This window comes from Thalassophryne amazonica, chromosome 14 (genome assembly GCF_902500255.1).
Source record: "Thalassophryne amazonica chromosome 14, fThaAma1.1, whole genome shotgun sequence".
NCBI lineage: Eukaryota > Metazoa > Chordata > Actinopteri > Batrachoidiformes > Batrachoididae > Thalassophryne > Thalassophryne amazonica.
Window position 1 is genome coordinate 83,671,221 of NC_047116.1, and position 27,127 is coordinate 83,698,347.

General features: G+C 40.0%; 1 protein-coding gene and 1 long non-coding RNA gene across 2 annotated transcripts in view; one reads left to right on the forward strand and one right to left on the reverse strand.

The window, feature by feature from the left end:
• Positions 1-27,127, reverse strand: part of efnb2a (ephrin-B2a) — a 75,659-nt gene that overhangs the window by 12,831 nt on the left and 35,701 nt on the right. The gene's annotated exons all lie outside the window — the stretch shown is intronic.
• On the forward strand, positions 9,512-26,965 carry LOC117524146. Its single transcript, XR_004564727.1, has 3 exons — positions 9,512-9,655; positions 24,402-24,404; positions 26,950-26,965. It is a non-coding gene; the product is annotated as an uncharacterized LOC117524146 (long non-coding RNA).

Consider the following 27,127-nt stretch of genomic DNA (forward strand, 5'->3'; position numbering starts at 1 on the left):
CCCCCCCCCCGTCCCTCACTGTCCTATGGCTTTCGAGCAGAGACCGAAAAGCACATTACAGACAAAGCTCCTTAAAGGCTTCTCTGCCTGTGTGTGTGTGTACGTGTTCATTTCACAAACCTGCGAGGACAACAGACTCGACTTCAAACCAGAGGCTGCCTTTATCCGCCGTAGCGCTGCTTACTTCTGTATTTATGGTGACGACTCGGGCTTTACTTTAAATTAAAGCAAATAATGTCTACGAGCTCGCAGTGCAACCTGTCAGCATTAATTTGAGGCTAATTCCACCTAAATTTGGTGAACAGTGATGGAATTACAACAGTGTTATTAGGAACAAAACCTAATTGGGCGATTGTCCTCTGGATTATAGAGTCTGTGCACGCGACTTCTGAATGCTGCGGCGGCGTCAATGCCCAAATATATATGGGCCACCTAGTGAATCTGCACAAACAGTGTCCTTTCCAAACACATATCGTTACTCCATCACCTCCATTCAATGTGTCTTCCATCACTCCCCATTTCCTCCCTCCTTCCCTTTGCCCTATTAAACCGTTTAACACACGAATACCCGTCCGTAGTGTTTTTTTTAAATCAAGCCTCAAACCATCTCAACGTTAAAACTTGCAGTAACAACAAGGGCATGATTGTTCCGCACTGTCCTGAAGGAAAATGTAAAAAAGAATACAGTGTTATGCCTGAAGGTATTTTAAACTTTGGTTTCCTCGTCCCCTTTAAGTACTGAGTAAAACATGCATTCACGATGCCAAAGCTGCAGTCCAGGCGAGTCTGACTTGGATTTAAACAGAATGTGATTGTTGAATAGGCTAAGGCTGCCTGAATGACTTGGCCTGACGTGGCCGGAGTGCCTGACAGGCTCCAGGACAGAGTTAATACACGGTGGAAGGAGGCTATACTTGCTTCATACAATACCCTCACAAATGGATTTAGTCTCCGAATACCGTTGGCATTACAGCAGCCAGATAAGACTCACAGCCGCGGAAGGGAAAAAGTGGCACAAGTGTAAGTGAAAAATGGTGGACAGCGAGGGAAAAAAAATGGCAAGTGGGATTAACCTTCACTCCCGGAGGGATTGAGGGATACGGAAAGATCAACAGCTTCAAATGTAGATACCCAGAGAAAGAAACCACAGAGCTGTTCTTTTTTTAAATTTCAAATCTGTGTCTATAAAGTCTGAAGTTCATGTTCTCAATGTTTAATAGAGTCACATGCTTAAGGCAGAGTTTAGCTGTTATGTAACCAATGTGGTACCTCACGGCTAATGTCTAATGTCTTCCTCACTTAATCAATCATTCCATTTTCAAACATCAAACAGGAGAAAATGCTCATCACTATTTCCCAGAACTTAAAAGGATTGTCAAATTGCCCATAATTCAAAGATATTCAGTTACTGTTTAAATAATCAGTCGAACCCAGTTAAGTACAAATTTAGCACATTAAAACATGGTTATAAACTAGTTCACTGTTGGTTTGAAGCTCCCTGGTTTAAAACCAATTTGAAGTGATTTAAAACACTTTTAAAAAGTCAGTCTTTGGTGCAGAAGACTTGCAAACCATTTGGAACACTAGAACTAATATTGCCAGATGGATAGTTTATTGTTGCTGCTTTGCTGCTGTTGGTTAAAAAACAAAAAAAAAACAGTAATCAGATAATTAAAAAAAATTTAAAAAATGTTCAAACATGATTGCACTAAAGTAAATCAGTTTAAAAACAGTTTGTTTAAGAAACAACACATTTAAGAAACTAGATCCAGTTAAATGATTATTTTTTTGTCTTGTCCATATTGCTGACAAAGATATATATATATATATATATATATATATATATATATATATATATATGCAAAATACACAGTGGAGTGTGGACACTAATTATGGGGCAATGAAATAATGAGAAAATGTATCTCTTGTTTATATTAATAATTGCATTTCCTTTCTACTGTGGTTGCTTTTCATTCTTGAAGATAATGAGCACCTTAATATTTATGTTTCAGAAAATGAGAGGCAGACTGTGCGTTTTATAAACCACAAAATACAGTCGCCATTCAGTAAAGCCTCCTTGTTGCTGGAAGTTGATAATCTGCTCCGGCAGTCAGTTCAAAGAAATATGGAGAGTCCTCAAATCCAAAAGGCTCATGTGCACTTTCAAAATTATCTAAATATTCCACCATGACTTTGAAAATAGTTCAATAGTTCGCTGCTTCACTGGTAAACAACAAGAACACGCCGCTCATCAACAACGTACTTGCATTGACTTAGTAGAGAGTTGCGTTGCTGTGCCAGAGGACTGCTACAGCAACTGTCTTCCTAATCAGTCATGATCATTATTATTATTATTATCCATCCATTATCTATACCTGCTTGCTCCATTTAAGGGTCACGGGGTGCCTGAGTGCATCCCAGCAGTCATAGGGTATGAGGCGGGGTACACCCTGGACAGGAGGCCAGTCTGTCATGGGCCACGTACAGACAAACACATTCACACCCCAACACACACCTACACATAATTTAAAGTTTCCAATCCACCTAACCTGCATGTCTGTATGTTGGAGGAAGCCACGCAAACACGGGGAGAAACTCCACACAGAAAGGCCACAGGTGGGAATCGATCCCATGACCTTCTTGCTGTGTGCCAACAGTGATAACCAGTAAACCACCGTGCTGCCACTATAATAATATTATTTTTATTATTATTTTACATTTGTTTCATTTTTCAGTCTATTCTTTCGTGACAAGAAGCATTTTATTGTGAAGTTTTTAGCTCGCCCCATATACTAATACAGCTGTTGCGGGCGCCGTGTAAGATCCGCAGGAGACTGAGGAAAAAAGACTTTTTGGATAAGAGGAGAAGAGGCTCGCGGGCTGGTGTCCAGGTGAAGAGAAGGCGTACAGTGGCGCGTTTGGGCGCGGGTGCCAGCGCCGGCGGCCGAGGACGGGCTCGCTTCCTCTACCACATTCCTCTCTTTGATGTGTGTGATGGCACATCTGCATCGACACCTGTTCAGTTAGATACAGGTTTTTAGACTCTTCGCAGTGCTGGTATCCTGGTGGTGTAGTTCCATCGCTACTGTGCACTTCCGTGTTTACGCCTCCACCTGCACGGATCAGCCGGAGTCCACGTGACCGCTGTCTTCGTCCTATCCATTTCGAGCCTCAGACAGCGCCTACGTGACGTCTTCCACCTTGCGCCTTGGTTTATTGAATGTGCGTTCAATCGCCAATAAATCATTTTCCCTGAATGATCTTATATCAACGGAAATGTTGGACTTAATGTGCTTTTCGGAGACTTGGCAGAGAGAAGAGGAATTTCTTCATTTAAATGAGCTCTGCCCTGCTGGGTTCTGTGTCCTTGGGAAGCCCCGCCCCTGTCGCCATGGTGGGGGCCTTGCCATCGTTTATAAAGAGGATTATGTTTGTAAAGGGGTACAGTCACAGGATTTTCCCTCCTTTGAATCACAGTTGGTCAAGGTGGGTTTCTCAAATCCATTTTTCTGTGTGTTGGTTTATCACCCCCCAGGCCCTGCTACTGCCTTTCTTAAGGATTTTAGTGACTTTTTATCCTCTATTATAATGTTGGAATCTGTTTTAATTCTTGGAGATTTTAAACTTCATGTTGATGACAAGTTATCTTGCTCTGCTATGGAGCTTTTATCATTGACTGAAGCTTTTAATTTTGTTCAACATGTTTCTGAGCCCACTCACCAAAAGGGTCACATTTTAGATTTAGTTTTTACATTTGGCCTAGACATTTTAAATATGTCTATAAAAGATGTCCACTTGAGCGACCATAGTCTTGTTTCGTTTGACCTGCATTTCAGCTTTGATCAGAAGCCCTTAGAAGCTAAGTCTCGGAGGTGTATCATCACTGCTGATACTGCAGAAAGATTTTCTTCTATGTTTAATCCTTGTTTGTTCACTGATTTCCTTGATGTGGACAATTTTATCCAGTGTTTTAACCAACACTGTGATACTATTCTTGATCAGTTGGCTCCTGTTAAATACAACGTGTCTTTACAGAAAAATGAGTGCCCTTGGATAAATGAAGAGCTCTTAAGTTTTAAGAGACTGTGTCGTAGGACTGAACGCCTGTGGAAATCCTCTAAACTTGAGGTTCACAGGCTTCATCTCAGGGAGCTGGTTTTATCATATAACAAAATGGCTGAGAGTGCCCGCTCTGTCTACATACATCAGCTGGTGTCTGTGAATAAGAAGAATCCCAGAGTGTTGTTTGATACAAACAACTCTCTTGTATGTCCTGCTGCTTCAGTTACTCCTGTGTTTTCTGAAGCTGACAGCAATGCTTTTTTGAGTTTTTTCATTGACAAAATCAAGTTGATTAAGGATAAAATTCCACCCTCCCTGTGTGGTACTTCTACTGTTATTGAGCCTGTTCCCAGCATTTGGTCTTCATTTAGTGCTGTGACACTTGCTGATATTTCGGCATTGGTGAGCAAGATGAAACCTTCCTCTTGCTCATTGGACATCCTTCCCTACAGGCTCTTTATTAGTATTTGAGGTAATTGGTCCGTATGTTACTAGAATGGTAAATCTTTCTTTGTCCACCGGTGTGTTTCCCAGTGCTTTCAAGCATGCCATAGTGTTGCCTCTGAAAAAACCAGGTTTAAATCAAATGGAGCTAAGTAGTTTTAGACCTATTTCTAAGCTTCCATTCCTGTCTAAAATCCTCGAGAGGGTGGTTTCAGACCAACTGACACTCTTCCTGGATTAGAATAACATTCATGACAGGTTTCAGTCCGGTTTTCGTAGACAACACTCTATGGAAACGGCTCTTTTGAAAGTGTCCAGCAACATTATGATGTCTGCTGATGCTGGGAAATCCACCGTGTTGGTTCTTTTGGATTTGTCCTCTGCCTTTGATACTGTTGACCACCAGGTCCTGCTGAATAGATTGAGGGATAATGTTGGTCTGTCGGGGTCAGTTCTTCGATGGTTTTTCTCATATCTGTCCGGGCATAGCTTTAGCGTTTTTGCTAACCAGATAAGGTCAGAGTCTGTGGACCTGTTATGCGGAGTCCCTCAGGGTTCTGTATTGGGCCCCATTTTGTTTTTATTGTACTTGATCCCTTTAGGTAGGATCATTCAAAGATTTGCTGATGTCTCTTACCTGTTATTTGCGGATGACATCCAGCTTTACTGCTCCTTTAAGCCATCTGAGATTAAGAGGCTTGATTCCTTCCTCCATTGTTTGGCGGAAATAAAACAATGGCTAATGAATAACTTTCTTCAGCTCAACGCAGACAAAACAGAGACATTGGTTATTGCCCCTGATGCCCATATTCCAGGTATTCAGCAGTACTTGGGAGACCTGGGCCAGTCTGCTAAATCATATCTTCGAAACATGGGTGTCATCTTTACCAAAGACATGTCTTTGGTACAGCATTGTAAACAGCTGACAAGGAATTGCTTCTTTCAATTAAGAAACATCTCTAAGCTCAGGAAAATGGTGTCTCGAAATGATTTAGAGCTTATTATTCATGCTTTTGTGTCAACACATTTAGACTATTGTAACAGTTTGTTTTCATGTCTAAACAAGAAGGAGTTGCATCGACTGCAGTTAGTACAGAACTCTGCAGCGAGAATTCTGACACAAGGTAACAGGAGGACTCATATTTCCCCAATTTTAAAGGAGCTTCATTGGCTGCCAGTGTCCTTCGGGATCAATTTTAAAATTTTGGTTTTAACCTTTAGAGCTCTACATGGCCAGGCGCCTCCCTATATCTGTGACCTCATCCAGCCTTATGCCCCTGCCAGGGCGTTGAGGTCTGTGGACCAAAATTTGTTGATGGTTCCTAGCACCCATTTTGCAACCAGAGGAGAGCGATCCTTCCAGGCTGTTGCTCCCAGGCTTTGGAATGGTCTCCCGCTCTCTCTGCGCTCACTGGACTCTGTCGACACTTTTAAAAGCCAACTTAAGACCTTCTTTTTTACACAAGCTTTTGCTTAGCTTTTGGGCTGCTTTATCCTATGTTATGTTTTTAAATGTCTCAGCCATTGTCTGATGTATTGTGTGGTGTACTGTGCTTTTATGTTGTGAAGCACCTTGTGGCTCTTGTCTGTGAAAGGTGCTATATAAATAAAATTTACTTACTTACTTACTTACTGTGTGTTTGCATGTCCCTGTACCGCAGTACAGCAGTTAGATAAGGTCTAACAGGCACACACAACAAACTTAGTGGGTCTGTCAAACCACATAGACACAACTACTGATATGAAACTGAAAATAAATGGTGTGTGTCACAGAATGTGTGTGTCTGTGTCTTCTGTAAAGTAGTGATAATGTACAACATGTACACTTACACTGTCTCCAACCACGAACACATCATTAGGTCGTAAACATGCCACAGTCAGAGTCACCAGTTCTCACCCTCCCAAACTGAATTTCCCCTCTTTAATTTAATTTTGTCCTATTTATCAAGTCAAGAGAGTGGAAAATCACCTACTGTTTAACGAGACACTCAACTGTGAGCTCTGCTCGAAGTAAATACCACCGTGTCCTCATTCCATTTCCAAGAAACAAGTCAAACTCCACGCCTGTGTGTAACTGTATGCTTCAACATTTAACAATTTCAAATTATGCTAATTCAGATTGCAGTTTTTGATTCATTATTTTTTTTGTTGCCACACATTTCTGAGTTTGAAATTGAACATATTAAATTTTCAACCAAAGCTGTGTTTGTTTTACTAATAAAAAATAAATAAAGGCATAAAAAAATAAAAACATTATTTTTTGTGAGTCTACTGATCCTAACTAAAATTTTAGTGCAGTTATTTTTACTGAACCTTCAGAAAATGTGTAAATTTAAATGGCTGTGTTGTGCATAGTGCTCTTGCTTCCCATCCAGAAGGGGCCCAGTTCAAAGCCTAGCTGTGCCCCAGTCATCTTGTCCACCTGGAGTTGCTTCAGGAAGGGCATCCGGTATATTAACGGGTTCCAAACCTTTATGCTGTGGGATGACCATCTTGCTCTAGAATAGCCTAGGCATGTACCCTGTAAAATGCAGTGAGTGAATGAATGAGTCAATCCCCTCCAGTTTGATATAGCATCCAAAACGAAAGTATAATCTTGTAGCTCACCAGTCTAAAAGGGCATATAATGATGACAAACCAACTTTGATGCACAAGCTCAATCCATAAAGCTAGTTTATTTTGCATACAGTACTCTAATATAACAGATAGCTGACTGACAGTTGTTGGACAAATTTTCTTATCATCACACGTATGATGGAAATTAGGAGCATGTGTAATGGACGTTACATATAGGTTAAAAGGAGCTTGTCATTTTCTTAGTAAAGCTAACATCGATGCCACAGCTGCTTGTTTTAGACAGAAATCTACTAAATGTTTCATTACATCTCTTTCCTTAACATTGTGAGATATTCGATTTACAAAATTCTGGAATGACTCCAGAATGTGCAGTGTACGCTAACTTCCGTTAACTCAAAGCTAATTTCCACTCTGATTAAAAGCTACTGTATGTGCGCACACACATGCCCTCCTGCAGACTCCATTAAAAATGTAAATAAAATATTGTTTATGACTGATTGATTGATTGAGTTTATTCTGCAAAATCAATATAAACATACAGAGGTGAATATGTCAATGATAGACTGATAACAGAATAAAGCGTAAACACTTATTTCCATTGTGGTCCTTGTAAAATCATCATGTGACAAAATAGACGGGCTTGATGGAACATGTGCAAATTGTACATAAGACAATAAGATATTAATAATTAATGTAAATAACAAATATATATACACATATATATATATATTTGTATATCTATCTATCTATCTATCTATCTATCTATCTATCTATATATATATATATATATATATATATATATATATATATATATATATATATATACACAACCCCTGGCAATAATTATGGAATCACCGGCCTCGGAGGATGTTCATTCAGTTGTTTAATTTTGTAGAAAAAAAGCAGATCACAGACATGACACAAAACTAAAGTCATTTCAAATGGCAACTTTCTGGCTTTAAGAAACACTATAAGAAATCAAGAAAAAAAATTGTGGCAGTCAGTAACGGTTACTTTTTTAGACCAAACAGAGGAAAAAAAATATGGACTCACTCAATTCTGAGGAATCAATTACGGAATCACCCTGTAAATTTTCATCCCCAAAACTAACACCTGCATCAAATCAGATCTGCTCATTAGTCTGCATCTAAAAAGGAGTGATCACACCTTGGAGAGCTGTTGCACCAAGTGGACTGACATGAATCATGGCTCCAACACGAGAGATGTCAATTGAAACAAAGGAGAGGATTATCAAACTCTTAAAAGAGGGTAAATCATCACGCAGTGTTGCAAAAGATGTTGGTTGTTCACAGTCAGCTGTGTCTAAACTCTGGACCAAATACAAACAACATGGGAAGGTTGTTAAAGGCAAACATACTGGTAGACCAAGGAAGACATCAAAGCGTCAAGACAGAAAACTTAAAGCAATATGTCTCAAAAATCAAAAATGCACAACAAATGAGGAACGAATGGGAGGAAACTGGAGTCAACGTCTGTGACCGAACTGTAAGAAACCGCCTAAAGGAAATGGGATTTACATACAGAAAAGCTAAACGAAAGCCATCATTAACACCTAAACAGAAAAAAAACAAGGTTACAGTGGGCTAAGGAAAAGAAATCATGGACTGTGGATGACTGGATGAAAGTCATATTCAGTGATGAACCTCAAATCTGCATTGGGCAAGGTGATGATGCTGGAACTTTTGTTTGGTGCTGTTCCAATGAGATTTATAAAGATGACTGCCTGAAGAGAACATGTAAATTTCCACAGTCACTGACGATATGGGGCTGCATGTCAGGTAAAGGCACTGGGGAGATGACTGTCATTACATCATCAATAAATGCACAAGTTTACGTTGATATTTTGGACACTTTTCTTATCCCATCAATTGAAAGGATGTTTGGGGATGATGAAATCATTTTTCAAGATGATAATGCATCTTGCCATACAGCAAAAACTGTGAAAACATTCCTTGCAAAAAGACACATAGGGTCAATGTCAACGAGCATATCTGATTTGATGCAGGTGTTAGTTTTGGGGATGAAAATTTACAGGGTGATTCCATAATTGATTCCTCAGAACTGAGTGAGTCCATATTTTTTTCCTCTGCTTGGTCTAAAAAGTAACTGTTACTGACTGCCAAAAGTTTTTTCTTGATTTCTTATAGTGTTTCTTAAAGCCAGAAAGTTGCCATTTGAAATTACTTTAGTTTTGTGTCATGTCTGTGATCTGCTTTTTTTCTACAAAATTAAACAACTGAATGAACATCCTCCGAGGCCGGTGATTCCATAATTTTTGCCAGGGGTTTTATATATATATATATATATATATATATATATATATATATATATATATATATATTGCACTGGGATACCAATTAAACAACTGCAAATTATAAAGGGTGTTTTAGCATTGCATTATATTACACTGGTCTACAAATTTTAAGAAGTTGTCTGCTTCAAAAATATAATGTGCTATTTATGATGGATTTTGGCATACTGAATTCAAATATGACAATAAAAATGACTGGGTGGTTACTGTTTCTAACATATTTAAGTATTTACATTTTAAGTCTACGAGGTCTTTCAATAAAGTAACGGTCCTTTTTATTCGTCGTCGCAGCTCGGAGCGCGGCACGCCGAGCGTCCTTAAAGGGGTCCTTAAAGCTGTAGTAACAGTCCTTATTCTCTGTGAAGCCTGTAAAATTTTCACCGAAAGCCAGATAACTTTTTCGAATGGTTTCCAGGTGCCAGTCTCTAACAGCTTCTGAAAAAATTCTGATGGAAAAAAAAGTCCTCTTCATTCCGCCATTTCCAGACAATGAAAATCCGACGAGGGGGCGGGACCACTCCTTCCCAAGGCGTGCTCACAGGCGAATGACGTAACCGACAGGCGTGGAAAAACTCACGCATGCGCACGAGGGTTCAAGCATGTCTGACGTAAAAACATGAATGAAATCCATATAGTTTTTGAAAAAAATAAAAAGGACCGTTACTTTATTGACAGAGCTCGTACATAATTATATTGTGTTGACAGTAGAGTTTTCATGATAAATCGTACACATAGGTCTTTTCATGTTTCTCTGACTGTTCATATCATAATATTTCACCTGTTTTTTTTTTTTTGTAACACTTTAAAAATCATTAAAAGGTAACCCTTAGTAGCATAGTAGTAACATGTCTTAAAACTGGAGCCAATCAACCTTTTCAAACATTATTTTCATTCTCAGTGGTCCAAAATTAGTTTGACTACATTTATTTCAGAAGCATTTCAACTGTAGACCAGTGTTATATACGTTCTCTGTGACAGACAGTCAACATGTGCAAATGTGTACTTATCCAGATGTATTACTGTGAAATGCAGATTCAAAGAGAGAGGAACAAATATGACAACTAAAATGCAACAATGTTGACCAAATTTGGAAACCAGATAATTTCAGGATTATACAGAATTTCATAGAAACGAAGTATGCACTCTGCAAGTGTCCATGTCCATCTTATTTTTGTGTCTGCATCGAGGATTGTGCCTTGAAGTAACAGATTCAAAGAGATACCAGGTGCAGCTCTTCCTATTTAAAACTGGTTAAAATATCATTTAAAAGCAGCTCCTTTGAGATTAGCAAATTATGTCGGCATAATTAATACACGGTGTGGTGCCGAAAGACAAAAGTGAGTGAGACGCTCATAAATTGGACAGCACTGCAACAACAATGAAAGAAAACAGAGTGAGACTGCAGCACACATGGACAGAGAGACTGAAGGGATGGACAGAATCAGCATGTGTCCTCTTCAAAGGAGACAGAAGCAGCTATGATCTAAATGTGTCTGTTTTCCCACAAAGCCATCTTTGCAGCGCTGGGACTGTCCCTGTCAAAGTCATGCACTTTAATTGCTCATGACGGGGTGCAGTTACCAAGCAAAGTGACCCCCAAAAACAGGTCATGTCAAAGCTGGGTCGTCCCAAATACTAAAGCCGTCCAGTGATTGTCATTAGCCATCACTCCACCACACGAGCACACAAAAACAGATTCAAATTGCTACGAAAACCCACTTTAGGAGACGTTACTGAACATACAAACGGATGTAAAACGAACTTATTTAATTTTGTTTCACTTATGTCTAAAATAAATGACAGTATGTGTGAACATGAGCAGCTTGTTAAACATTATAAGAGATGATGTTATGACAGTAATGAATTAAAAAAAAATTAAAACACTGAAATGGGAATATTTAGTGGAAATGACCAATCCATCACCATGAGTAGTGGGATTACTGTTGTCTCGAGAGCCTCGCCAGAATGACAGTCATCGTGAGATGACAAAACCAAGCAGTGCCATTCAGTCAGTCACGCTATCATTTTTGTGTCGACATTCAGAAAATATCACATAACTTTGACACAAATATGTGATGGAAACCTAAAATTTTTGCTCTTGGCACAATGTGTAATCTGATCACCACAAAAATGGTGCAAAGGGGTTGCAATCTTTTAATTGGGTGGTTTCCAATTCCGATTCTCAAGGATCCTGGAACATGCATGGTTTCCAGCTCTCCCCGCCAAAAGCTGATTAAAACAGTGAGGCGTCGGCAGCCAATCAAGAGCTAACAAACAGAGCCAATCAGCTGTGGGTGCAGCAGGTAGCGTTAGAAAATGTGCAGGTTCAGAGTCCCTGAGGATTAAGACCGAGAGCCATAGATTTAATCAATCATGGGTGTTTTTTAGGGCTGAAACAAATTATTAGTTTCATAATTGAATAATCAAGAGAATAATCAACCCATTGATTAGTTGGTTTGTCCACAAAATGCCAAATGTCGATCAATGCTTTCCAAAGCCCAAGATGATGGTTTCAAATGGGTTGTTTGGTTCGCAGTCCAGAGATACTCTGTTTACTGGCAGATAGGAATAAAGAAACTGAAGTTTTTCTGTGAGTTTACTTTTATTTCATTTCATTTTTGTTATCTATTCACAATATTAGACATGGCTTACATCTGAAAGTTCAAAACATACATATAGTCTGCTGGCACACACAACCAACCTGAATGGAAAACAAAAAGTAAACTCACAGAAAAACTTTAATTACTTTACTCCTACCAGCAGACTGTATGTGTGTTGTGAGCTTGCAGATGTAAGCCATATCTAATGCTGTGTCGAGTAAATACCTCAACAACTCTGCCCTCGACTTCAGACCAGGTATTAGGACATCTATGCCGCCATCGCTTTCTGCCTCTTCGTGATAGTGTTCCAGCAGCACTGCACCCGAGTACACCTCATTTTAAGAACAACACACCCATGGGCACTCCAAATGGTGCAATCTGCATGTTGGGTGTGAAAATAACACCTGCATCACTGGCGTGCTGGGAATGGCACTTGCGTTGCACTGTGCATTGGTTTGCTCACTGCCTTTGTAAGGTGTTTGTCAGCAGAACACCTTTAATGGCTTCCTGTCCCAGTGAGATTAGATTTTAAGGTTCTGCTACTAGTCTATAAAATTGTTCACGGACTGGCACCTCCCTACCTAGCTGACCTAATTAAACCTTACGTACCGGCCCGGGCTTTGCGTTCTCAGGGTGCAGGACTACTTTGTGTCCCTAGGGTGAATAAGAAGTCTGTGGGTCATAGAGCTTTCTCTTATCGTGCCCCTGTTCTCTGGAATGATATTCCTGCGTCAATAAAACAGTCAGATTCTGCAGAGACTTTCAAGTCCAGACTTAAGACACACTTATTTTCCCTTTCGTATGGCTAGCATACTGGCATAGTATAGTTGTACGCTTTTTACTCTTTTAATTCATTTTTATTAGGAAACGGAGCATGCCGTGGCCTCAACTTTACCTAAATTCTGGGTCTTTTAGTGAAGCTTAGGGCTAGTGGCCAGCGATCACCTTAGTATTTCCTGTTTTTCTTGTTTAATGCTGACAAATTATACTGCATTTCTTGTCTTTATGATGCCTGATTCTGTTTTTTTTTCTCTCTCTCTGTTTAATGTGTAGCTCCATCCAGAGATGGGTGTGGTATTTTTGCTGGAGACCCTCCTGTCCTGTGCACCAATAGCATTTCCTGTATATTCATTCTGTGAATTGTTTTGTAATTTGTGTCAGCAGCATGGCCCAAGCAGAGGGTCACCCCTATGAGTCTGGTCTGCTTGAGGTTTCTTCCTCAGAGGGAGTTTTTCCTTATCACTGCTGCTCTGGGGGTTAGTAAGGTTAGACCTTGCTTGTGTGAAGCGCCTTGAGGCAACTCTGTTGCGATTTGGCGCTATATAAATGAAAATAAATTGAAATTGAAATTGAATGCACCTTGGCATTAACTGAACAAATGTGCAAAACTGTACTGGAGTGATTGAATGCCGTACTTTGAAAACATTCCCCCATTTGGTGTTTCAGTGATAACAGTGGGGAGCGCTAACCATTAGTGTAGATGTTCATTTGGGTTAAGGTGTGACTGTGAAGGCCATAGCATAGAAATGATGCCCTTTTCATACTCATTAAAACATTCACTGATGGACTCCCCGGTGCTGTACACATGGGTGCATCTGTTTTGGATCTCTACTAATTCAACCAGGTTTTAACTTTATTACCTGTCTATATTTAAACATATTTTCCAGAGTATATGTCATATGTCCGTTTACTAGTTTGGGAGGTCCTGTGCCTTAAAAATTGAAAATTGTGTTTTAGTCATTATTATTATTATTATTAGTAGTAGTAGTAGTAGTAGTAGTAGTCACTAAACACAATAAACTCCACTAATAAAAGAAGTTTTGACAGGTGCAATTTATACTCCTTAAAATACAGAACTTTCATTTTGAGGAGTGCAAAAAAAAAAAAGAAAGTTACCTCACAGTTTGAGGTTTAACAGAAATACATGTACTTTTTATCTTTCTGCCTCTTACATATCTCAGCATATTAGCATCAGCTGGTGTTGAATAATTTATAATGTGATAATAACCCCGCCGACAGTGAATCTGTCTGCAGTTGACGAAATAAACAAATGAGTCTTTGACTCGCTGACAAGTGCGAGTATGCACCCTGAAGCCGACAAAAACCTGGCAATGCTTTTTAAATTCATGTTGGCTTTAATGAGAGGAATTTCCCCTCTGAGTTCACAGCAGTCACAAGACACTGTGCGGTCGCACCACTGTTTTCTGTTGTGACACAAAGAAAAAGGTGATTAAAAATCTTAATGAAATTTCCCCACGCATGTCTGCTCGGATTGTAAATTCAGTCTTGTCCTTCTTCTGCCCTCTTTAGCTTCTCTCTCGCTTCCTTGCCTCCCTCTCCCTCTATCGCTTTAGCTCTCTTACCCCTTCCCTCTCTTCTTCCCCGCTTCCTCATTAGCTCTCTTTCACCCTTTTTGCTCTCCTTCCCTTTCAGCTCTCTCTCTCTCTCTCTTCTCCTTTTTTCATGTAATCGCGTCACTCGCTCGCCTCTCGGCCTGCAGGCCACGCTGCCTCAAACAATCACATCAAACTCATCTGCTCTGCACCACAGCAGCTTTGTGCGCCGCCACTTTGAAGAGACACAGTTGTGCATGGAAGCATGTGCCTGCACTAACACATAAGCAGTCGCGTGCGCATGCACACGCACAGGGAAGTGCACAGACATACAGCAACAATGGGTCTTTTCACCTGTGAGCATGAGTTACAAACACAGTTTGCTTTTTCAAAACAGTGAACATGCCACAACATGTACTAAAACACTTCACTGACAATAAGCGAAGTGCGCAATGCATCTGCGCATGCGTGGGTCAAACGGGTCAAAAATTCCAGCTACCAAACCCACACTGCTACCATTGAATTTCGTATACGGTACCATTAGTGGACTGTGAAAGTTAATACTTACAGGGATAGTTTCAAAGGCTTTAAGCCTTAAGCAACGCATACAATGACAGGCGCGCACTGTGCTGTTTTCAAATGCTCGAACGGAATTTATAGGCTTGAAAGTTGGCTGAAAACACGAGATTGCAAAGCTCCGCTGAGTCCACCCAAAAATGGAAAGAAGAAGAAATGTGGTTGTAAACCTCCGTTCATTCTACACAATTTCCCCACAGAAAAGAAAGATCCAGACGGACATAAAAGACGGACGAAAATTGTAAGTTTCTTGCACACATTTATTTTGTCAATATCCTGAAACCGTGCAGAATTATGATGTGGTTGATGGCGCCGTTTTCGTGCATCGGCTTATGACTGTAATGTCACGCCATGAATGACGTGGCACGTAATATTGTAATATTGACATGTTCTACAACCCCTGGCAAAAATTATGGAATCACCAGCCTCAGAGGATGTTCATTCAGTTGTTTAATTTTGTAGAAAAAAAGCAGATCACAGACATGACACAAAACTAAAGTCATTTCAAATGGCAACTTTCTGGCTTTAAGAAACACTATAAGAAATCAAGAAAAAAAGATTGTGGCAGTCAGTAACGGTTACTTTTTTAGACCAAGCAGAGGAAAAAAATATGGAATCACTCAATTCTGAGGAAAAAATTATGGAATCACCCTGTAAATTTTCATCCCCAAAACTAACACCTGCATCATATCAGATCTGCTCGTTAGTCTGCATCTAAAAAGGAGTGAACACACCTTGGAGAGCTGTTGCACCAAGTGGACTGACATGAATCATGGCTCCAACACGAGAGATGTCAATTGAAACAAAGGAGAGGATTATCAAACTCTTAAAACAGAGTAAATCATCACGCAATGTTGCAAAAGATGTTGGTTGTTCACAGTCAGCTGTGTCTAATCTCTGGACCAAATACAAACAACATGGGAAGGTTGTTAAAGGCAAACATACTGGTAGACCAAGGAAGACAAAGCGTCAAGACAGAAAACTTAAAGCAATATGTCTCAAAAATCGAAAAATGTACAACAAAACAAATGAGGAACAAATGGGAGGAAACTGGAGTCAACATCTGTGACCGAACTGTAAGAAACCGCCTAAAGGAAATGGGATTTACATACAGAAAAGCTAAACGAAAGGCGTCATTAACACCTAAACAGAAAAAAACAAGGTTACAATGGGCTAAGGAAAAGCAATTGTGGACTGTGGATGACTGGATGAAAGTCATATTCAGTGATGAATCTCGAATCTGCATTGGGCAAGGTGATGATGCTGGAACTTTTGTTTGGTGCCTTTCCAATGAGATTTATAAAGATGACTGCCTGAAGAGAACATGTAAATTTCCACAGTCATTGATGATATGGGGCTGCATGTCAGGTAAAGGCACTGGGGAGATGGCTGTCATTACATCATCAATAAATGCACAAGTCTACGTTCATATTTTGGACAATTGAAAGGATGTTTGGGGATGATGAAATCATTTTTCAAGATGATAATGCATCTTGCCATAGAGCAAAAACTGCAAAAATATTCCTTGCAAAAAGACACATAGGGTCAATGTCATGGCATAGGGTCAATGTCAATGAGCAGATCTGATTTGATGCAGGTGTTAATTTGGGGGATGAAAATTTACAGGGTGATTCCATAATTTTTTCCTCAGAATTGAGTGATTCCATATTTTTTTCCTCTGCTTGGTCTAAAAAAGTAACCGTTACTGACTGTCACAATCTTTTTTTTCTTGATTTCTTATAGTGTTTCTTAAAGCCAGAAAGTTGCCATTTGAAATGACTTTAGTTTTGTGTCATGTCTGTGATCTGCTTTTTTTCTACAAAATTAAACAACTGAATGAACATCCTCTGAGGCCGGTGATTCCATAATTTTTGCCAGGGGTTGTATAAACAAACTGCATGCATGCACATATCATATGTCTGTCAACTTATCAAAACAAACGTGACACCAAAGAGGTTATATGTGAGGCCCACCTTCATTGTAGTTTTTACAAAGCCGGCGGAGTAGCGATTTCTCATCCCTGCTTAGCAAATATTCTGCAATATCCACAGTTTCAGACTCTGGACTTCGTCTAACCATCTGTCAGTTGCCTTCAAGGGGTCAGAAATTTGTTTGTTTCCAACTATCATTAAGGACCAGTAATCATTTTCGACAGCAGCTCTCTCTTCCTCCTTTGTCGGTACCAACGGTAGTTTCTGTACCGATGCAGCATAGGCAAGGGCAGTCAGCTCTTCTTTCCGTTTCTCTCTACAGCCGTACCCAATCTTGGTTGTAACAGGCAATCCGCGGAGCTTACAAAAACGCTTTAAATCGTCAACTTTCCAGCGGTTGAAATGGTCCAAATCAGCGCACTCCTCACTGCTTTCCGCCATCTTTGAATGTGGATTGGTAGCCAAAAAATTTAGCGTACCCATAATGCGCTGCACGGCCCGAGATGCGCACTTCGCTTATTCAATTAGAAGAGCACTCAGTGAGCACATGGCTACCCCAGGCTAGTAACGGGTAGCATGCCTAGATAGAGTGGCGTCAACTCAGAACATGGCGCCATTTTGGGTCAAACTGCACTGAACTACTGAATGAACTTTTTATGTTTTCAACATTTTTTAAACTCATTTAACCACATACAGTAACACATCCAGGTACAGGTGCTATCAAAATAAATATAACAATAGTTAAGCTATCAAATTTACATAAATTTACAATTTATGATGATTTATTTAATTAATTTAAAGCCTGATTTATGCAGCTGCAGCTCTGTAACTCCATGTCACACATTGACGTGCGTGACAGTTTCAAAGTTCTCCGTCTGCTTTATTCTGGACTAATTCGACCCTCAGCAAGCGTTTCTTTCTACAATCATCGCCTCCAAATCAAAGGTAAGCTGTACATTTTCCTCTTCAATTCTATTCACTTTTCTATTCCATTTTTAATCAGCACACGCACTGCAAAAAACTATTATAATATGATGGCAGAAAAGTGTCAAATCACAGCCGGCTGTGATTTGACACTTTGCTCCTTTCACTGCGCAGCCTGCAGCCTCCGAGTCTGAGCACGGTGTGAAAAAAATAAATAGTCAGACTTTTAATCACGGAAATGACTCAGATCCCACATGCGAGGGGTTTAATGGAAATACATTGTGATCGGACGGGACATTTCCATATCCAATGTGAGTGAAAATCTGTTGTACAAAATCCATTATATACAGTGTTTATTACACATGGAAAACAATACAAAACCTTTTTTTTTGTCCAGTGACTGCAAATATCTGGTTTATACAATGACGGTTTAGGTGAGTTTTACTGTACATGGGACTGAACAATAAATTTACCTCTCAAAACTTTGATGATGAAGTCGGCTTCCATCCCACACAGCTGACTTTATTTTCACAAATTTTTCTTCTGTTCAGATCTGAAAGGAATCTGTACATCTTGAAGCCCTTGGTGTGTCTATTTATGCATCCAAATGCACAACAACCTGGCAATTTCAGCAAATAAATACATAAAATAGCTGGATTTACATGCAGATAGATTAACGGCAAACGCCATTTTGAACCCAAGATGACGTCAAGAGTCACGTGACCAATTTTTTTTTTGAATCGTCATTACTAGCAACGGGTGCAACAATGGAGTCTGAACCCAAAAAAGTACACTATTTTACAGGGACTGTAGTATAACCTGGCCGCCTTTAAAACAAGACTAGCGTGTTGCCTGTGGGGATCCACAGGCTCTAGATTGGGTAGTATTTATAAAATAGGCAGCTGACATTTTTCAAGGAAGGTAATAAATTAAGCAATGAGTTGGAATCGCGTATGAGTCCAGAATGTTTTTAAAACCTTAGGCCTCAACAATTTTTTTAGAAGAGGAACTCAACCCTTTTATTTCCTGTTAATGTTTGCTCTCTTAATGTATTCATAAATTGTTTAGGTTGTTGTTATCATATACACACTATTATTATTTTATTGTTATTATTATTTTGATTTCGATTTTTAAATGGACCACAATGGAAATAACACTATGTAACACAATTTTTGTTCCTGGCTTCTAAGTGTTATATTTCAACTGCTTGTGTCTAAAAGTCTATGGAAAAATGACTACATTCAGCACAAACTTTGATTTTTTTTTTTACGTTCTACAAAGTTCTAAAAGTTTCTTGAAATTTCTAGATAATTCTGGAAACTTCTAGAAAATTCTGGACAGTTCTAGCAGTTAAAGAATATTCTAGAAGACTACTCAGTAGTAGTGAAGGCGAATCGAGAATATTCTTGAAAACAGACAAATTTCAAAATATCATTGTCCTGATCACAGAAGCAAAGTTTCTGTGGAATAACAGCTATTTTCTATTTATTTAAGGCATAACAGGTTAGGAAAACACACTGTGTACCCAGGAACAAAACAAAAATAAAAATTTGTTACATAGTGTAATGGACACACTTTCTTGTGGCATCCATGTATTTTAACATATTTACAATTATATGCACTTAAACTCGCGCTTTTAATATAAAGATGATTTACTGCCCCCTACTGGAAATGTGTATGAGTCTTAAAATGTAATTAGCAATGTTAGATGATATTCTTAGCTTCTCCAAAACTATTAGCCCTATCAGTGGTCCGTTTTGGCAGCATTCATCCCTGACCCAAAACACATAAGCATACCAAACAACAAATGTCAGCTGTGCTCTGTTTGTCCCTGATCGAAGTTGCACATACACACAGCTGTTTGTCTTTACCGAATGTAGGTGCTTCTAATTTTAGACACAAACAGGGTGGAGATCAAACACAATCCATGTTTCACTCATGGTGTCAGCAACATGAGACTGAACTCACTAATGGTAACGGCAACATAACTAAAGTGACTAAACTTACAAACTATAAATCACAATAAATCAATAACACTAACAACACTGTTAAACTAACACGAACCACAATAACAACATTCAAAACCCCCAAACCGCAAACTCCCATGGTGCATTGCAGCACAACATTGTTTAGCTAAAATTGCTAATTTTTCCAAAAATATTTGTCCTTTCTTGAAATGTCTTACAGCATATGTTAAATTTACAGAACCTTTCAACATGACCTTCACACAAAATGTGCAGGGATTATGGCACAGAACAAATAAATAAAGAAATAAATAGAGCCAACACAGCTCTAGTCTGCACTTTGCTACCTTCATCTGTGCCACTCTGTGGGATGGAATCCTTCAAATCGCAATGTCTAACAAATCAGCTCATGCTGTGGACGGGGCATTGCTAAAGACCAGAAAGCAGTAATTCATACTACAGAAGTTTGGTATGGGCTAATGACACCTCAGTGCCTGCTGTAAAGGGCCATTTTCTCTATATGGTGGGCTCTATCCAGACATGAATGGGCCTATGGGAAGCAGAATAACACAAACAGTTCAAGATACAGCGGGTAAAATAAGTATTGAACACATCACCATTTTCCTCAGTAAATATATTTCTAAAGGTGTTACTGACATGAAATTTTCATCAGATGTCTGTAACAACCCAAGTAATCCACACATGCAAGGAAACCAAAACAAGTAAGTATAAAAACTATTGAACATGCTTATATAGAAATGTATTTAATACTTTGTACAAAAGCCTTTGTTGGTAACGACAGCTTCAAGATGCCTCTTGTATGGAGAAACTAGTCACATGCATTGCTCATATATGATTTTGGTCCATTCTTCCACACAAACAGTCTTGAAATCTTGAAGGTTCTCTGGACCTCTTCTATGAACTTTGATCTTTAGTTCTTTCCATAGATTTTCTGTTAGATTCAAGTTGGGTGACTGGATGGGCCACTACAGCATCTTTATTTTCATTCTCTGAAACCAGTTGAGTTTCCTTGGCTGTGTGTTTGGGATCATTGTCTTGCTGTAATGTCCACCCTCATTTCATCTTCATCATCCTGGTAGATTTTTTATCAAGAATGTCTCAGTACATCTTTCCATTCATCATTCCTTCAATTATATGAAGTTTGCCAGTGTTGTTGCTGAAAAACAGCCCCACACCATGTTTCCACCTCCAAACTTCACTGTTGGTATTGTGTTTTTGGACTGATGTGCAGTGCCATTTATGGTGTGTATGATGGCCTCCAAAGAGTTCAGTTTTGGTCTCCTCTGACGAGACTATATTCACAGGCTTGTCTAAATGTTGTGCAACAAACTTTAAACAAGTTTCAACATGCTTTTTCTTCAGCGCTGGAGTTTGCATGGTGAGAGTGCACACAAGCCATGGTGGTTGAGTGCATTACCTATTGTTTTCTTTGAAACAGTTGTACCTGCTTATGCAGGTCTTTCTAAAGCTCTCCACAAGTGGTCCTTGGCTGTTAGATGAGTCTTCTGATAATCCCTTTCGCTCCTCTGTCAGCAATCTTGCAAGGTGTATCTGGTTGTGGCCAGTTTATGATGAAATTATATTCTTCTCACTTTCACATTATGGCCACAACAGTGCTCACTGGAGCATTCAGAAGTTTAGAAATCCTTTTGTAACCAATGCCATCAGTATGTTTTGCTAAAATAAGGTTGTGAATATCTTGAGAGAGCTCTTTCTTTTTACCCATCATGAGATGTTTCTTGTGTGACACCTAGGAGAGGAGACACCTTTTTATAGGTAATCAGTTGGGACTGAACCAGCTGATATTAATTTGCACTGACAAGGGGCAGGACTACTTTCTAATTACTGATAGATTTCAGCTGGTGTCTTTGCTTTCCATGTGTTTTTGCATCTCCCTTTCTGCAGCTGTTCAATACTTTTTTCCTGTGTCATTTCACATTATTATACATTACTTAATTTATGGACATCTATGGTTTCATTTCTTTAAGTGTGGATTACTTGGATTACTACCAACATCTGGTGAAATTTTCATGTCATTAGCCCCTTTTAGAAATAATATTTAAAAGGCTAAAACCACATTAATACTGGATGGACATGGCATTTTCTCCCGTCTTCTAAATTTTAATCTAATGAGGCAGAGAGCTGTGTCAACTTTCTTTTATCATTAAACGTCTTTGAATTGGATGACATCTCGTCATTTGCATTGGATGAAGTTACTGTGCCTGCAGCCAATTAAGTGTTTTTAATGCCCTTCAACGGCCTCTGAATGCACTTTGGATGTTACACCAAACCACAATCAATATCTTGTCAATTTTAAGTGTGTTTGATTTTGTGCAAATGACAGCAGCTCATAAAACATTACTCTGTACTGATTTAAAATCATCGTAGGCAGTGTCACTATTCTGCAAACATCCCATCCCTGATCATTTCATATGAATCTTACTAATTCATATAAAATTCCAACTTTTGTAATTAGATCGTCGCACTGTGGCCGTAAACTCACATGCACAGATCACACAGGCGGAATGAACACGAGTACAGCAGTTCACAAATTTGGATTGGCAAGATTCATTAAAAAATAAATGTGGCACATACCCAAGCCAGGTTAAAATATGAATCACTGGAAAGTAGCTACTGCCGCTTTATCAGAGCCAAAGTAGCACAATTTAAAATGAAGTTGTCACATCAGCAAAACAGTTTTAAAAATGGCGATACCACTAACAAGAAAAATGTTGGATATTGGCCAGACTGATAATCCATTCATCCACTTTCGGTACCCACTTATTCCAATTAAGGGTTGCGGGTGGGGGTGGAGCCTATCCCAGCAGTCATAGGGCATGAGGTGAGATACGCCTTGAATAGGACCCCAGTTTGTCACTAAATATCCTTTGCTATTTGGAAGTCTCCGATCACAGCGTCACTACATGGTAAAATGGCAAAATAAAAGGTAAAGTCTCAAAGCTGGGTTTAGGGGTGGTGTAGTTGTTGGGTGGCGCGGGTGAGCCTTCAAAGCCGCTGACTGTCTAGCATCAGCACAATGCTTAACACATGGCAGTGCTAATCCAACTGGTTGAGAATCAGATCCGTAGCATCGATGGGAGGTCTTGGCAATTGTGAGAAGAAATGAAGGATTAAACGGCAGTTAATTAATTACATATCGAGCACTCACTCCAAGAGACTAATGAAATCCTTGCCGTGAACTTTGTGAGGTGCTGTCACACTCTGATGGTTTTTGGACAGGGCTGCTTGAAGGACGTCGGGGGCACTCGAACTTACACAAACAAACAAAATGAGGATGCTTCCACATCACTGTGCGTGGGGCACATCAGGACCTCAGTAAATATCGCCAGCGCCAGTTGTACCCACGAGCAAAACTACACATACTGGCTGCAAGGTAACAGCAAGCGCAACACACAACTCTTCCTCAACCAATGCACACCTCTGTGCATTCCTCTTATTCTCTCTTTTCTTTGTTTGTGCATCAGTCCTCATGTTTACCCATGCAAAGCTGGAGCTCCTCCAGCCCACCGATTTCAAAGAAGAACAACATTAAGCACGCAGCGCCACAAAGCGCTGCAGTGGGCCGTTAAAGCTGCAGAGCTGAGGCTAAAGCTAGCCAAGAAGAGGTTAATTAACAACAAAACATGACACACTCCAGCTGGGAAATAGACTCGTGCTTCTCTCTCTTCTTTAGGCTACGCATTAGCATTTTGGGTAGCTGTGAAGGGATGCAGGATGGCGGCTGCGGTGGCATGGCAGCTGCGGCGGGAGGGCGGAGGGGAATTTGCAAGAACTGCAAAAATGGATTCTCCACCCCTTCTTTGAAAGTTACAAATTAAAGGTTCCTGCTGGTCTTTCTGTTCCAACTTGTCGACTCTGCAGGATGATGAAGAAGGGCATTATCTATTTATTTATTGTGTATGTGAGGCTAGGGGAAATTGAATGAGCTCGCCTGTTTGGCCTCCAAACTCAGACAATCTGTGATGGAGAGCCGCGGAGTTGCAGATAAGCAGGGTGCAGCGATAGAACCACACAGTGTTTGCCTACTATTGTTGTAAGCGGGTGTGTGCAGAAACCTGCACCCTTACATCTACCTGTGGCGGTGTGCTCTGCGCTTTTTCTACACCCAAGTTGCTCATTAACCTGATTTAACCCCATTTTCCCGGCTGTGATCCTCAACAGTGTGATCACATTAAATGACAAGAGCCTGGGCAGAGCACCGGGAGAACCGGAGGTATAAGTAAACACCAGCACCAAGTCATCAATAATTAACTGCGGTGAGGAAAGAGAGATGGGGTGGGGATGGGTGGAAGGCGATACAGGGTGAGTTGTTTCTTCAGCTCTTCAATCAGAAGCCTTTGTAGTCGTTTGACACACAAACCACATCTAATAGTTTGTTCGGCTTACGTGGGCGTGGATGACTTGCAGGTACATTACGTGCACATGAGGAATTCAACCGGTGTATGTGTCAAGTGTGCCAACATACTTAAAATACCGACAAACGAACAATAAGTGCAGCTGAGAAGGTGCACCTCAGCTGAGGTTTCAAACCGAAACCCAGTGATCCAGTAAACAGTGACTCAAACCAGAGGCATGTGACGCTGCAGATTATAACTACAAAGCTTTTTAGCATGAAGGTAGTAGCACCGCCGTGCTGTCACGGGGTGACACTGTCATGGTTAGGATTAGCTGTCCAACATGTTTAGTTTGAAGTTTGTTTTGGATGCAGTATGATCAAGGAAACTGGCTCGAAACAACAACAATTGACAATACTTGCTAGCTAGTATCCCAGACTGGTACTTTAGTAGGGTGACCAAACGTCCTGTTTTCCCAGGAAATGTCCTGGTTCCACATCCTGTCCTGGCCGCTCTAGGGGTTTTTTTTAAAATAAAATAATGAAAATGTCCTGGTTTTTGTTGTTTTTCATTGAGCTATTAAACTGAGTAAACTTCGAGTATCATTTGAGTATGTCTTTGTTGGGCCGAGTGTCCTGGCTTTCGGTAATCAAAATATGGTCACCCTAACTTTAGTAAGTTTGTTTTCACCAGCTATTCTGTTAAGTCGCAAGACCTCAAAAACTATTTTAAGGACAACGCAACTTAAAGTATGAGATGGGTAATTGTATTTCATAATTATTTTGCCATCATGTTATCATTTGCAATTGTGCTTGTGTGGTATTCTACTGGCCAGCAGAATACCACAATAATATGAAGAAATTATTATTATCACTATTGTTATTGAATAAACTAAAATATGGCAGGGGTGGTGACAAGCGGTTAGTTTCAGTTTGTTTTCAGTGCGGAAGGTTCGCGGTTCAAACCCCACCCTTGCCACATTTCTCCATGTAATGTGGAGTTGCATCAGGAAGGGCATCCAACGTAAACCGTGTGCAATCGACATGCAGACCCACCTCACGGCGGCCCTGACTGCAAACAAGGGAGCAGCCAAAGGGACTTACTATTGAATAAAAAATATAGATCACATATTTTTCACTTTTGTTGAAAATGATTTTGTGTGGGCAAGCCAATAAAAAGGGGGTGAGGAGGGGCACCAAATGCTATTTTTATTGTAACTCCGGGATGCCTAAAGGTTTTGCACAGTGCAATTAAAAAAGAACCAACTTAATTTGTTTTTAATTGGGAACACCTGAATTAATTAATTTCTTTGACATCGAGTTTGTAAGTTAGATCAACTCTGTTACCAACTGAAACAATTCAGTTAAGTTGGTTTAACTGCTGTCTTTTTTCATTGTAGTAGATAGATAGATAGATATGTATGAGGAAAATTACAACACAATAGTATTTTGAATCAACAATTATTAAATGCGAATGCAAATTTGCTCTCACGACTTTGACAAACTATTTTTTGTGGGATAAAACTGTAAAAGACATGTAGACCTGTGTGCGGCTCTGCCTATGAGCCAGACACCAGGGATTTAAGGTGCTTTCTTTACTTCAACATATTTGTCTGCACCACCAGGATAGGACCTGTTCGACTTCACAGAGGAAGACGTGCCCTGTCATGCAAATATCCTACAGCTATGACAAAAGTGACAAAGCAGCCAGTTTCTTGTTGCTAATCATTAGACGTAAACATATTGTGTGCATGAACCTGTTTTTCTCCAACAGCTGCTTGCCAGATCTCTGCTCTGTGGAGAACAGAAGAAACGTCCAACGTTCAACGGCAGCTACTACCGTTATTGCCACTGGATTTGTTGTGCAAAATTCATGACATTTATTTGGCTAAAATGTATTATTTCCAGCTCCTCTTCTGGCCTCGCCATCTTCCGTCTCTCCCTTGCTTCTACTCAGTCAGAAACATGGTCTTCCCCTCTTGTGACAGCTCACAGATGGCTGTGGCAGAGCCTCACAGATGGTCTTACTGCAGTGCCCCCATCAGCGCCACACAGATGGTTCAGTCCACCTCCCGTGTTTCAAACCAGGGGGTCTTCTTCACCAAACCCCATCACAACGTCCTCCCAGGAAGGCATGAGTGCATCACAGACCACCACAAAGAAGATGCGTCGTTTCTAACCTCGTGGTAAAAGGTTAGAAATGACAGGTATGGGGGTGGACGGGGGGGGGGGGGGGGGTGCTGAGACATCACACTGTTTTGTGTGAACCTGGTTGGCCAGGTTTTTATGTCTCTGACACAAGGCACTGCTTCTGAGATGGATTGTCCATGTATTTGAACATCCACAGCTCTCATGCTCCTTCATGACGACTGGGCATTAAGACTGCTGTTCCATGCCTGTGCTTTTGGTGGCACTCTGGGACAAAGTTGTTCTGAAAGTCACTTAGAACAAGAAGAAGAATCATCCCTCCTTTTTCTCACCCTCACTCCAGTCACTCTTCTACGTGTGTCCATTTCTAAGTGTGTCCATTTCCATCTTGCAAATTTGTTCTTAAAACCCCACCGACAAGAAAGTAAACAAAGACGTTTGGTTTGCTCAAAAACATTGGAAATGCATAAAGCAAAGTATTTTACAAAGTCATTTAATTTTTTCTCATTAGCTGCATTTTGAGGTCAAATCATAAAGTTGATAATTGACTATATTGATCATCAGCCTAGTAATTGATGTATCTGCAAAAATTCTACTTTACTTTAATTAATCATTTTTGCAGCACTTAATGGATTTTCTCAAACAAATACACTGGTTATGTGTTTTGGAATGGCTTGAATGAGACATTAGATTATTTATGTTTATTTGGGCCATATCTACAAGCTAAAAGAAAAATTATTGTGGTGTTAGATATGTCTTTGGGTTTATTTCCTATTTTTCTATTTGCCCTATTGACGTATCCCATAATCCCTTGCACACGCGAGAGCCGCTGCAGTCAAAACAACATAGAGAATCCACATG